The sequence below is a fragment of the Alosa sapidissima genome, chromosome 8, assembly GCF_018492685.1.
Source record: "Alosa sapidissima isolate fAloSap1 chromosome 8, fAloSap1.pri, whole genome shotgun sequence".
NCBI classification, from domain to species: Eukaryota; Metazoa; Chordata; class Actinopteri; order Clupeiformes; family Clupeidae; genus Alosa; species Alosa sapidissima.
In genome coordinates this window covers 10380241-10391381 of record NC_055964.1, presented here as the reverse complement: position 1 = coordinate 10391381, position 11141 = coordinate 10380241, and the positions used below count along the sequence as shown (strand labels likewise).

At 39.3% G+C, this 11141-nt stretch overlaps 1 protein-coding gene and 1 long non-coding RNA gene across 4 annotated transcripts in view; one reads left to right on the top strand and one right to left on the bottom strand.

Annotated features, from left to right (window-relative positions):
* Nucleotides 1-557, bottom strand: part of LOC121715363 — a 7017-nt gene extending 6460 nt beyond the window's left edge. Inside the window, exons 1-2 of the long non-coding RNA XR_006033591.1 lie at nt 547-557; nt 301-302 (exon numbers count right to left, since the gene is read on the bottom strand). This is a non-coding gene — a long non-coding RNA (uncharacterized LOC121715363). The remainder of the gene's footprint in view (nt 1-300; nt 303-546) is intronic.
* pde4d (phosphodiesterase 4D, cAMP-specific) overlaps nt 1-11141 on the top strand; it is a 148956-nt gene that overhangs the window by 56692 nt on the left and 81123 nt on the right. The window lies entirely within an intron of this gene.

Below are 11141 nucleotides of genomic sequence, written 5' to 3'. Positions count from 1 at the left end.
AAATCTGAGGATGTTTATCGGACATGCTTGGTTTTTACTGCAGGTACGTTAATCTTGTAATATCAATAAGGACCTAGGTAATGTTACCGTTAGCGTTGGTTGAGTGATGGAGGCATTTGATTTATTGCATTTGTAGAAAACTATAAATGCGGTTATACCAAGCAAATGTATAGCAGCACTGTTTGTATCTTTCGACTGTCATTTATTGCACGTGCTACAAAATCATTCTGTGCAATGGAAGATTGACCAACGTTACACCGGTCTGATACAGTTTTGCCTATACATGCGTGAGACTGAGACGCCTGTTTATTTTGTTTTAAGTGCGTGCAGGGTGTGAGAGGGGAATCGATGTGCTTTGATTACAGCTTAGTTGTAGTCTGTGAAATTAAAAAGCACGTGTGTGTGAAGTATCCAAACAATGACACCTTCATTTCATTATGGCTGCTTTAGCAAAACACCTTAAGCTACTATGTAGTGGGTCCCATTTAGAAGTGGCTACTTCATTCGCGCTTTCCTTGACTCATGGAGCTGCGTGAATGTTATTACAACTTTTCGCCACGATATGACAGTTTAAGTCCGCTTGATACTGTAAGGCGTAAGCCATTGGTTTCCAAAGGAGATTTTATTTCTGTCGCCAGCATAGCCTATTGACAATTTATGTTGTAAATAGGCCTACCTTATAATCCTACCTGTAGCTTAGGGAAGCTAACAGCTTTCTATTAGGATCTAGTTTGTTAGTTACCGTTTTGTCATAACTCCCTGATGCATTTTTGCATTTAGAATAGCCAGAGCGTGTATATCTCAATCGGAAAATTAAACAATATCGGGTGCCTATGGACTAGGCTGGGTGAACCCAGCCTGATCTGCCCGCTATTTATTTTTTGATTTCTTAAAAGATTGAGCTTGGTCTGATGAAAGCCAGACTAGCCATGGACCTCAGTTACACAATGCAAGGGAACATGAATCAGCCTATATTTGCACGAACAATAACGGACAAAAGCTCTTCAACTTTGGCCCGTTAAAATGTGTATGAACAGTCAAGCGACGCATTTCATCAAGGCCCATTTGGACATGTCAGTTATTTGCACCACTGGTTAGATGTAAAACAGCATTTCGTTTCAGACTAGGCTACTGTTACTTAATTTGTGCATTAACAATAACGTTTCAGACTACTGTTACTTAATTTGTGCATTGACAATAAAGTATTACATGAACTAAAGATGACTAAAATCTTATGTAGAAGAAGAAACATTCACAAAAAATCCATCCATCCAAAAATGACCTTTGTTTTTGATAGCTGTTGAAAACGGCATGGAACTGACAGAGATGTTTTTGTTTAAAAATACATAAAAAATAAATAAATAAATAAATAAATAACATTATGCTGATACCTTTTGCTTTTCCCAAATACAATGTAGCCTACAGGTGTAAGTGACCTTTCATCAATCCAGTTGCAATGGATGAACTGTGATGAACTGCCCTACTTGTGATTGTTTAGAGATTTTAAAGGTTTTATAACAATGCTACATCTTCTTTGGCTATTCTACAATCTATTCACCTTTTCAGCACCAGTAGGCTACTTTCTGTGCAGCCGCACACACACACTCAGGCATGCCAAACAAGCATACACAAAAGTTTCAAGAGTGGGGGATGGAGTAAAATATGGAGACAAATTGAAGTGTGATTTATTTTCGCGGAACGGATGTACAGGACTGAGCGGCGGTCATATTTTGTACCGCTATGTGGTACATCTAGTTATTTTTTTTTGCACAAAAACGTCTTTTAAGAATTTTAAATATAAACATAAACAAATGCAACGTCATTCACAATCACTGACTGCACCATAAAATGAAGAAGCCCTCCCCCCAGACACACACACACACACACACACACACACACACACACACAAACACTGCCCATCCCCATCAACTCCTTGTGGATAATGCACTATGCCAACTACTGTCCTCTCCTCACTGCCTGATCCAGTTTATATGAACACAGGTTTGGGTATGGGGGGGGGGGGTAAAAAAGTGTAAAAAAGACCTCATTCCATATATTTTTTTTTTCAGGTCTTGTAGGGTTTTGTGTTTTCAGACTTTTGGCTCTATGTGTCTGTGTCTCCAGGCCAGTGCGCCTTTTAAAAATAGGTCAGTGGTGTTGTAACGATAACTGTTCTTTTATTGGTACTTTGGGGTGGAAATGTGATTTGAGTTGTACCTGACTCTTTTCTCTTGCCCTGCTGTATTTGTAAAAAAATAATTTTGCGAGAGAGAGAGACATTCGGGGATTCAGGTGGTCCTGCCAGGGCAAATCTTATCTGACATTAGTATTTATGTTCTCTGGGTCAGTGTAAGTGTGAGGCTGTGGACAACGTATGTACTCAGGTTTCTGCAATTATTTTATTTTAATGAATATACTTTCCACAATGTATTCTATTACCTTCTTGAAAATGATCATGGATTGCTAAGTTAAATATTATAAAGCTGCTTTCTATTGACAAATTATAGTATGGTATGGTTAATCACTCTATAGATTCTAATGTTTTAGCAGTTCATTTAGCACACAGTAGTGAAAAGTAGGTGGCCTATGGAATATAATGGCACATAAGTATAGTATACATCATAACTGTAATGGACGTAAATGCAGAATTAATAGGGTAATGTATTTTACAATGCTAAATAACTCATACTCATACATGTATTTCATAAGTTTGCAATAAATCATATTTATCACTCAAAGGCTTTAGAAAGTTGTAGTAATGCTACAGAAGCAAAATCTTGCATCTGGATTTGAACTGTTATCATCTATAAAGATGGTATTTGTTTTTATTACACAGGTAATTTTTATGAAACTGTCAATGCATTTCTTCCTTTTGTTGTTGGAGGTGCAAGAGCTTGGTTTGTCTTGTGGATGTGTATGATGTGGTGATGGAATTTGATGATGTGGTACATATGAGTATGGTGGTTGTGTGTATAGGAGAGAGATCAGGCAAGTCTTTGTGTCTTTGTGTGAGATATAGGTCAGAGAGAGAGAGAGAGAAAGGTGTTGTGTGTGCGCTGTGCGCTGTGCGATGTTAGTGTCCTCTTACTCCGGCTGCCATATGGAGGGTTATCTCTGTCTGTGATTCGGCGTGTAGGGTCAGAATGCGACCTGTTTTCTACTTCCCTCACTGTCTGCCTGGCAGGAGCATGAACCAGACTTGCTGTCACAGCCTTCCTGGAACAGGACGCACCAAGGCAAGGAGAATCCCAAGGAGATTGTGTTTGTCAAGGTCCCATTGCTTATTGCTGCAGAGCCTGTGTTTTTCAGTGTAGCAAGAAAAAAAACCCAATTAGTACAGTCACGTTACAAAGTTTACACACCCATGCTAAAGTTGACTAAAAAGAGGAATAACATATCATCTTTTGGAAATTTATCTTAATGCCTTAATTAACAACATGAGAAAAATGTTAAATTTAATTAATAATTAAAATAGCCCCACATCATCACATAGCCTACCCTTCACCATACCTAGAGGTTGGTATGGTTTTATTTCAATTAGCCTAAATGCATTGAGAGATGATCTTATCGAAAGTACCCCATGCCAATCTCGTATGGTGAAGGGTATGTAATGATCTGGCTATTTTAATTCCAAAGGCCAAGGGAACTTTATCAGGATGCATAGTATCATGGATCCATGAAATAACTGGTCTTTAAAAATAAAAATCTTCCTGCCTCTATCAGAATTTATAGGGGTGTGTATACTTATGCCCCCCGTATTTTAAGGAAGAAAATGTATTCATTGACAATGCATTATTCATTCACAAAGAAATTTCAATTTTCAAAAGATGTTTTTTTTTAAATCAACTTTAGCATGGGTGTGTAAATAGCCCATGTCCCAGATGTCTATGGGTTTTCTAATTGTCTACATAAACTATTGCCTTTTCCCCTTTTTCTGGGATTACCTGTCACCAATCCATGCAAGTGAAAGAGTGCAGGGAGCACATTCAAGGACATACTGTGATGCAGATGAGAGAAAATAGAAGGTATATCTTCTTTTCACTCTGAAGAATGAATCCAGGCCTTTGAAAGAATGTTTGTATTGATTGCCTCTATCTTTGGGTTATTTTGCATTGCAAATAATAATCATGCTGTGGGGCACACAATGCTTTCTCCATGGGGACTTGGGGGATTGGACACATTGTAGGCAGGAAAGTGCACCGGCTGTTTGAATAAATCACTCTCCATGGCCATCAACACTCAAAGGCCCACATGACCACGGTGGCCTGAAGTTAGTCGCAAATATGTCATGTTTGTTTGTCATGGATCAAGTGTGTGTGGGTTATTGTCCAGGAACTGATTTTTCAAATGTCTGTTCAAAAGCAGCTCTGGCTTGTCACTGTGGAGTTGTCTAGAGGGGTCTGGACAGATAAAGCTTAGACATAGTGGCTTGGTGTGACAGTCCTCTGCGGCAGTATTTCAAATCCATTTAAATTCCAATCTCTCTGGTCACCATGCCATCTATCAACAGTAAAAAGGAGCAATAATACATGTATTTGCAATCCCTGTCTTTAGTGCGTTCAGTAAGAGATGATGCAGAGTGAAAAAGATTAGACTGTTTTCTCCTAATGCATGTTGGTTATATATTACATACAGTAATGCAGCCTTTAGGTGCAAAAGAGCAGCAGCCGTGAAGGCACTCTCAAAAACCACGACAGTCCATCAGATGACTATGAGTCATCAGCCACAAAAGCAACTTTAAATGTTAAAACCATAAAAAGAGAGAAACGCTAGCATGTACCGTCAGGATGTGTCAGTCCTCAAGAGTGTGACACAAAGTGGGTATAAGCCAATGAAAAGTACATGATAATTAGGGGAAATTCTTTTGTCACTCACTGCAGGAATGAGGCAGGAACTGGTGAGGAGTGTGTCACTCTACTGCTCTGCATGTGGACTAGGGTGGCTATTAATAGGCTTGTCTCTGCGGCCTACTATTGCAGATAGATTGCCTCCTGGACATCCAAGAGAGCTTGGACACAGTCCAGCATCCAGCATCATCAATCCCTGAGGAATTGTTACTTCATGCTTTAATAACTGTGTAAAGTCATGTGCATTACCATGTGTGAAATTTCTGGCGCAACTCTGCCCTCTTTTGGACAGTTGCATACAATACACACCAGGGGTGCGTTTCCCAAAACCATAGTTGCTAACTTAGTTGGTTGGCAATGGGATATTGCATTGCAACCATTGCAACCAACAAAGTTGCTATGGTTTTGGGAAATGTGCCCCTGCATGCTATTGTGTAGTGGTCACTTCATTGTTCAATATTTAAACATCTATTTATTATATCCATATACATGTTTTTACTGTAATTATAAAAAAAGCAAGCAGGTGTTGTGTGAATGCAGCCTGGGTACAGGACCGTACTATACCAGACTATTTACAATCATAAACATAATGAAAATCACATTAATTTAACAAAACTTAATTACTGTAAATTACTGTAGTAGCCAGCTAATGTGCTACGAGGAAAACAGGGTATTTACTGTAGCATTGTAGGCAAACCATTTGAGCTGACGGACCACCTTGGGTATTTTTCAAAATCTGACTATAGCCTACTTGGCTACTTAGGTATATGATAGCTAATAGAATGATTTTACAGTATACATTTTATGTAAATCTTGTAGTTCAATATATCTTTCAACCAAATTTCTTACTTTATGGTTTGAGTCCTCAGAACTTAGAGGAAGCACAACAATGAGGCTACAGGCAAGGAACTGATTGAGCTGATATGAAGCTGATAATGAACTTGTAAAAAAATGTTCCATACACTCACTTGTAATACAACTATCTATGTCAAGATCAGGGGTGTCAGGCTCATATTAGACAGTGGGCTGGTTATTGTTTGTTGTTTAGATATTGTTGTTTGGAGATTTACTCCTTTACTACACTTACTTCTGAGCAAACAAGGCATATGGGTGTTATACTGTACTGCTCTTTCATTCTTGAAATACCCTACCTTTCATGTCAGTCTTTCTCTTAGAGAGGATATAACTACACCAACATAATCTAATTGTCGGTGCAGCAAACCACATTTTTCCTTTTCTGCATGTTCCCTCCTGAAGATGGTTTGTAGTAGCCTGGAAAAATCCAAACTAATTCACAAAGTGAATAGAGTCTGGTGAATCATGATTGGGATTCCTTTCCAATACTTGCATTGCGACGAGCAGTAACTTTGAAATCATTGGTCCAACCTTACCAATCACATTGATCAGAGATTCCTAACGTTACTTCCTACTTCCTACCAATCACACTGATCAGAGATTCCTAACGTTACTTCCTACTTCCTACCAATCATATTGATCAGAGATCCCGAACGTTACTTCCTACTTCGCCTACACTTTACAAACTGACAATAAACAGCATCATCAGTCTGGAAACAATGCATGTGGGTCTACCTTTGCTGTAAATAAATTTCTGCATTTTTCTTACTGCATTTTTTATGTTTGCAGGTGTTGCTGCTACTGTTTATCACAATAAGTTTCTGTTTTGTCTTCCTCTCTCGTCACTGATTGGCATAACATTTTTTTTGTCTAGAATCTCCCTGAAAGGAGATCTAGGAGGGGCGGGGCCAGGCTAGGTTTGTAGTGCTAGGTTTAATTAATTTATCATATCATAGAAATATTGCTGATTACACATCGTCGATGACAACTGGATGTGAATATCTATTTTATGGATTTTTTCATTTCCCTTTCCTACCCAAAACATCTGGGGGGCCGTATAAAACTTGCTGGCGGACCGGATCTGGCTCCTGGGCCTTATCTTTGACAACCCTGGACTAGATGCTGAGAGAGGACATGTCTTTAAATTGTTGAATTTCTGACATACATGCCTGCAATCACCATTTCAACTCATCATATCACATGAATAGTACATCATTTAGAATGGCCATATGTGTTGAGCACAGATGCATCATAGAATAGTAGAAAAATGAAATAACAATTCCATCAGAATCAACCATTTGTAAGTATCCACATGGGGGAGCTATTGTCCTGATCAAATGCATTTAAGAATCAGAATCAGAATCATCTTTATTGGCCAGCTTTGCATATACAAACAAGGAATTTGACTCCGGTTGCTCTTTGCTCTCAAAGTACACAATATTCACTAAAAACAGAAATGACAGTAAGAAATATGTAAGGGATAATGTAGGCTATAGAAAGCCGGTCATTATCGGAAAATAAGTCCCGACAGGGCGAACAGGACCCCGGCACTCCAGCGGAGGGGTCTTGTTTCGTCCTGAAGGGACTTATTTTCTGATAATGACCGGTATTCTATACATTATCCCGCTTATTATATTATACGGCTACTTGCCAAAACGGAAAAATTAACTCCACAAAACATTGGCATTTGTATGAAGTAGGCTACTTTTTTTTGGGGGGGGGGGTTCCTATGTATCTGTAAACAAAATTATGGAAAAAAAATAGCGAAATATTGTTGCACTTTTGCTAATATAGTGAGATACGGTACTTGGCCTTGGCAGAGGTCTGTGCTGTCCAAGTGTACATCTAGTTTTTAATAATAGGAGTATTATCAGTGTTATACCAAACACACAGTTAAACATCAACTTTATTCATTATCTGATAGGGCTGTGCAATTAATCAAATGAATCAATTAATCATGATGATGACTATTGCACAAAATAATCGTGATAATGATTTTTGCCATAGCAACCCTACCGTACATCCTTTATGGCTCTTTTCCATTACAGACCGGGGCTGGCCCAAGGCCTTTCCCCACCGGTGCGTAACCTTGGTGTTTGTTTCCATAAGGAGCGGGGACATTAGCTAACAATGCTAGAAACTTCTAAACAGTGCTTAGCAATGACACCGCGAGCATAGTCAAATACGTATCCTTAATTCTTTTGCAAAGTTTTCATATTATGTAGATCGTTTTTTTTTTCTCAAATATAAGTCACTTCTGTTGCTACTTGCTAGGCAACCCTAAACAAATGCTACCAGTCTGTTTTTAAATTTCTCGGTTTTATTGTAACATTGTATTCCATTCCAAAAGTCCTCAGTTCAGCACCGATTCGGCCCTTCCCTACTTCAGGACCATCCTGTGGCCGTCTGGGCCACGCACCGGTCTAGCCTCAATCATGGAAATACAAAAAGTCCGAGGCTTTACCCCAGACACCAGGGTTTTACCCAATAGTGGAAAAGGGCCATTATAGTACATTCCTTCACTCTGCAAATAATATTGCAGACTGAAGTAATGTATGGTTATGATTATGGTTAAATGGTTATATGAATTAGACGGTTTTGTTCAAAATGATTTACAAATAAAAAGAATACAATTGTAAAAAATGAACAGTGAACAGTTTTAAAGTGTTGGTTAAACTACATAATAGCAATAATAAACAATAATAAACAATAAACAATAATAGACAGTATATCATAATATCCCACAATAAACAATAATGGACAGTACATCATAATATCCCACACTCCCTCCGTCTCCCCCTAACCTCCCTACCTCCCAACATTTCTGTGTGGATTGATGCATTACATCCTGACCACCGTTAGAGGTTGCTGTCTACAAAGGACTTGGCAGTGTTGGAAGCTTGTTGCTGCCCTACAGTTTACTCACCAGAGGGTGCTCGCACACGTTGTCATGAGCTGTGATTTTAGCCTGACTGATTTAGAGACTCTAAGATGAAGAGAAGGATGAGGCACCATTGCATAACTCCGATGTGGGATTTTTGTGCAGTCTGCTCGTTAAAGGAGAATTCCGGTGTGATATTGACCTAAAGTGTATTGAAACATGATACCGAGTGTGAACGTATGTCTCATAGCCCATCTCGACTTGTCCCCTGCACTCCAAAATCTGGCGCTAGTTAGCCGATGCTACCAACAACTTTTTCAGTAGTGGTGCTTCGGCATCGGGCTAGCCATGCAAATAAATCACTGTTTTACACCCATTTATGAGGCTCAATGTATCTCCACACTTCATTGGTAGACTTCCTAGGGCCCTGACATTTAAAACGAGACATTGAGAACTTTGAAAAAGCACTGGTAGTTTACTTACAAGACGATTTATACAGACAGTATCTTCACGAAGTTTAACGTTTGCAGCCATCTTGAATTTAGTCACGATAAGTCGAGCAACGAGTAAGAATGAACAGGTATGATAAGGGATCAGATTCCAAAAATAATTCAGTGGAAATGCATGGATTCCAGTTTCTTCCAGGAGCAGCAACTGGAATCCATGCATTTCCACTGAATTATTTTTGGAATCTGATCTCTTATCATAGCTGTTCATTCTTACTCGTTGCTCGACTTATCGTGACTAAATTCAAGATGGCTGCAAACGCTAAACTTCATGAAGATACTGTCTGTATAAATCGTCTTGTAAGTAAACTACCAGTGCTTTTTCAAAGTTCTCAATGTCTCGTTTTAAATGTCAGGGCCCTCGGAAGTCTACCAATGAAGTGTGGAGATACATTGAGCCTCGTAAATGGGTGTAAAACAGTGATTTATTTGCATGGCTAGCCCGATGCCGAAGCACCACTATTGAAAAAGATGTTGGTAGCATCGGCTAACTAGCGCCAGATTTTGGAGTGCAGGGGACAAGCCGAGATGGGCTATGAGACATACGTTCACACTCGGTATCATGTTTCGATACACTTTAGGTCAATATCACACCGGAATTCTCCTTTAATACAGTGTCTGTTTACATTTAGTTAAGGCTCTCTCCGCTCATTTACGGTGCTAGCCTATCAAATTGATAAGACCAATGAAATACATACTATGCAGCAGTCTTCATGAAGCTGTATCTTTGACTTGGCTCTCATTTGGCTACACCCCAGGGGAAATGCTTTAACTAAATGATTTAATTGAATTGTGTAATTTCATCAATTTCATGTCCAATGATGTGGTCTGTGCTCTGTCACTTTTAAAAGCTAATGACATTCAACAGACTAACAACCTGCTGGGGGTGAGTGATTGATTGATCAGCTTGTGGCTGTTATTAGATGGAAATGCAGTTACTGTATTTTCTGGAGTATGCAACTATTAGAGCTGATAAACTGCTAAGAAATCTCTGGCGAGATGCACATTCATTACTCCCAGTAATAGGAGCCCTGTTGGTTCTCAGCTTTTACAACCATGCCCTGTAATTTTCTATGATGGTGACCCAAGTGTGATGACAGTACTTTTGGACTTTGCTCAATTAATTCTTATAATTCATAAGCAAGCCAGTAGTTCATTCAGTGATGCCATGATACCGCAATGCATCGGATACACCTTTTGTTATTGTGTGGTGCTCTACCAAAGCATACATAGATTCAAAATTTGATCAGCCTGTGACAATGCCGTAGTTTCACATGATTATCTTGTATGAATTACCAAATATTGAAAGTGAATATGAAATGCTATAGATAAATGATTCTGGTTGAATTAAGCACGCATAGCATCGGATGCCACAGACAGGTATTTTCTTTTGCCCTGATCTATTGCCACAGGCTGCCTGGCATAATAGGTTGTATGGAGTGAAGTTCATCAAAAAGGAGACCTGTTTTATATAGTGACCAGCAGGTCGAACACCACAAAGATCCAGTTTGCTTTTGATGTGATTCAAACCTGAGAGGACACTAGACCCCTCTCGTAAAGGGTCACTTTATTAGGTTCCCTGCTGGTATGGCACTGCCCGCCTGCTGACATGGTTGCGGCTCGGACAGTGTTGTACAAGGCCTTCCGTGTCTTTAAAAGGCAGGGGTAGAAAAATAGACTGGATGTTTAATTGGTGGGTCTCTGTTAGGAGAAAATAGCACACAGCAAGGTGTTACGTAACTGGGTGAGGGCACATTACAGTGATGAAAAACCACAAAAGAATGTGTCCTCCTTGGAATGTCTGCCAGTAGCTTGTTGACCTGATGCTGGGAAAATGACACTGCCGTAATTGGTCATACTACTGCCATAACAGTGCAAATTATTGGCATGTGCTGGTAAAATAATATCCAACAAGCCTCAGATGCACAAAGTTCAACTAGCTGACTACATTTCCAAGTTTGTGTTGGAGTGCACTTAGCCATCTTTTGGAACTACCAACTGTCTCACTAGTTATTACTGTAGTACAGGTTTAGTGCCTAACTAGCCAATAGT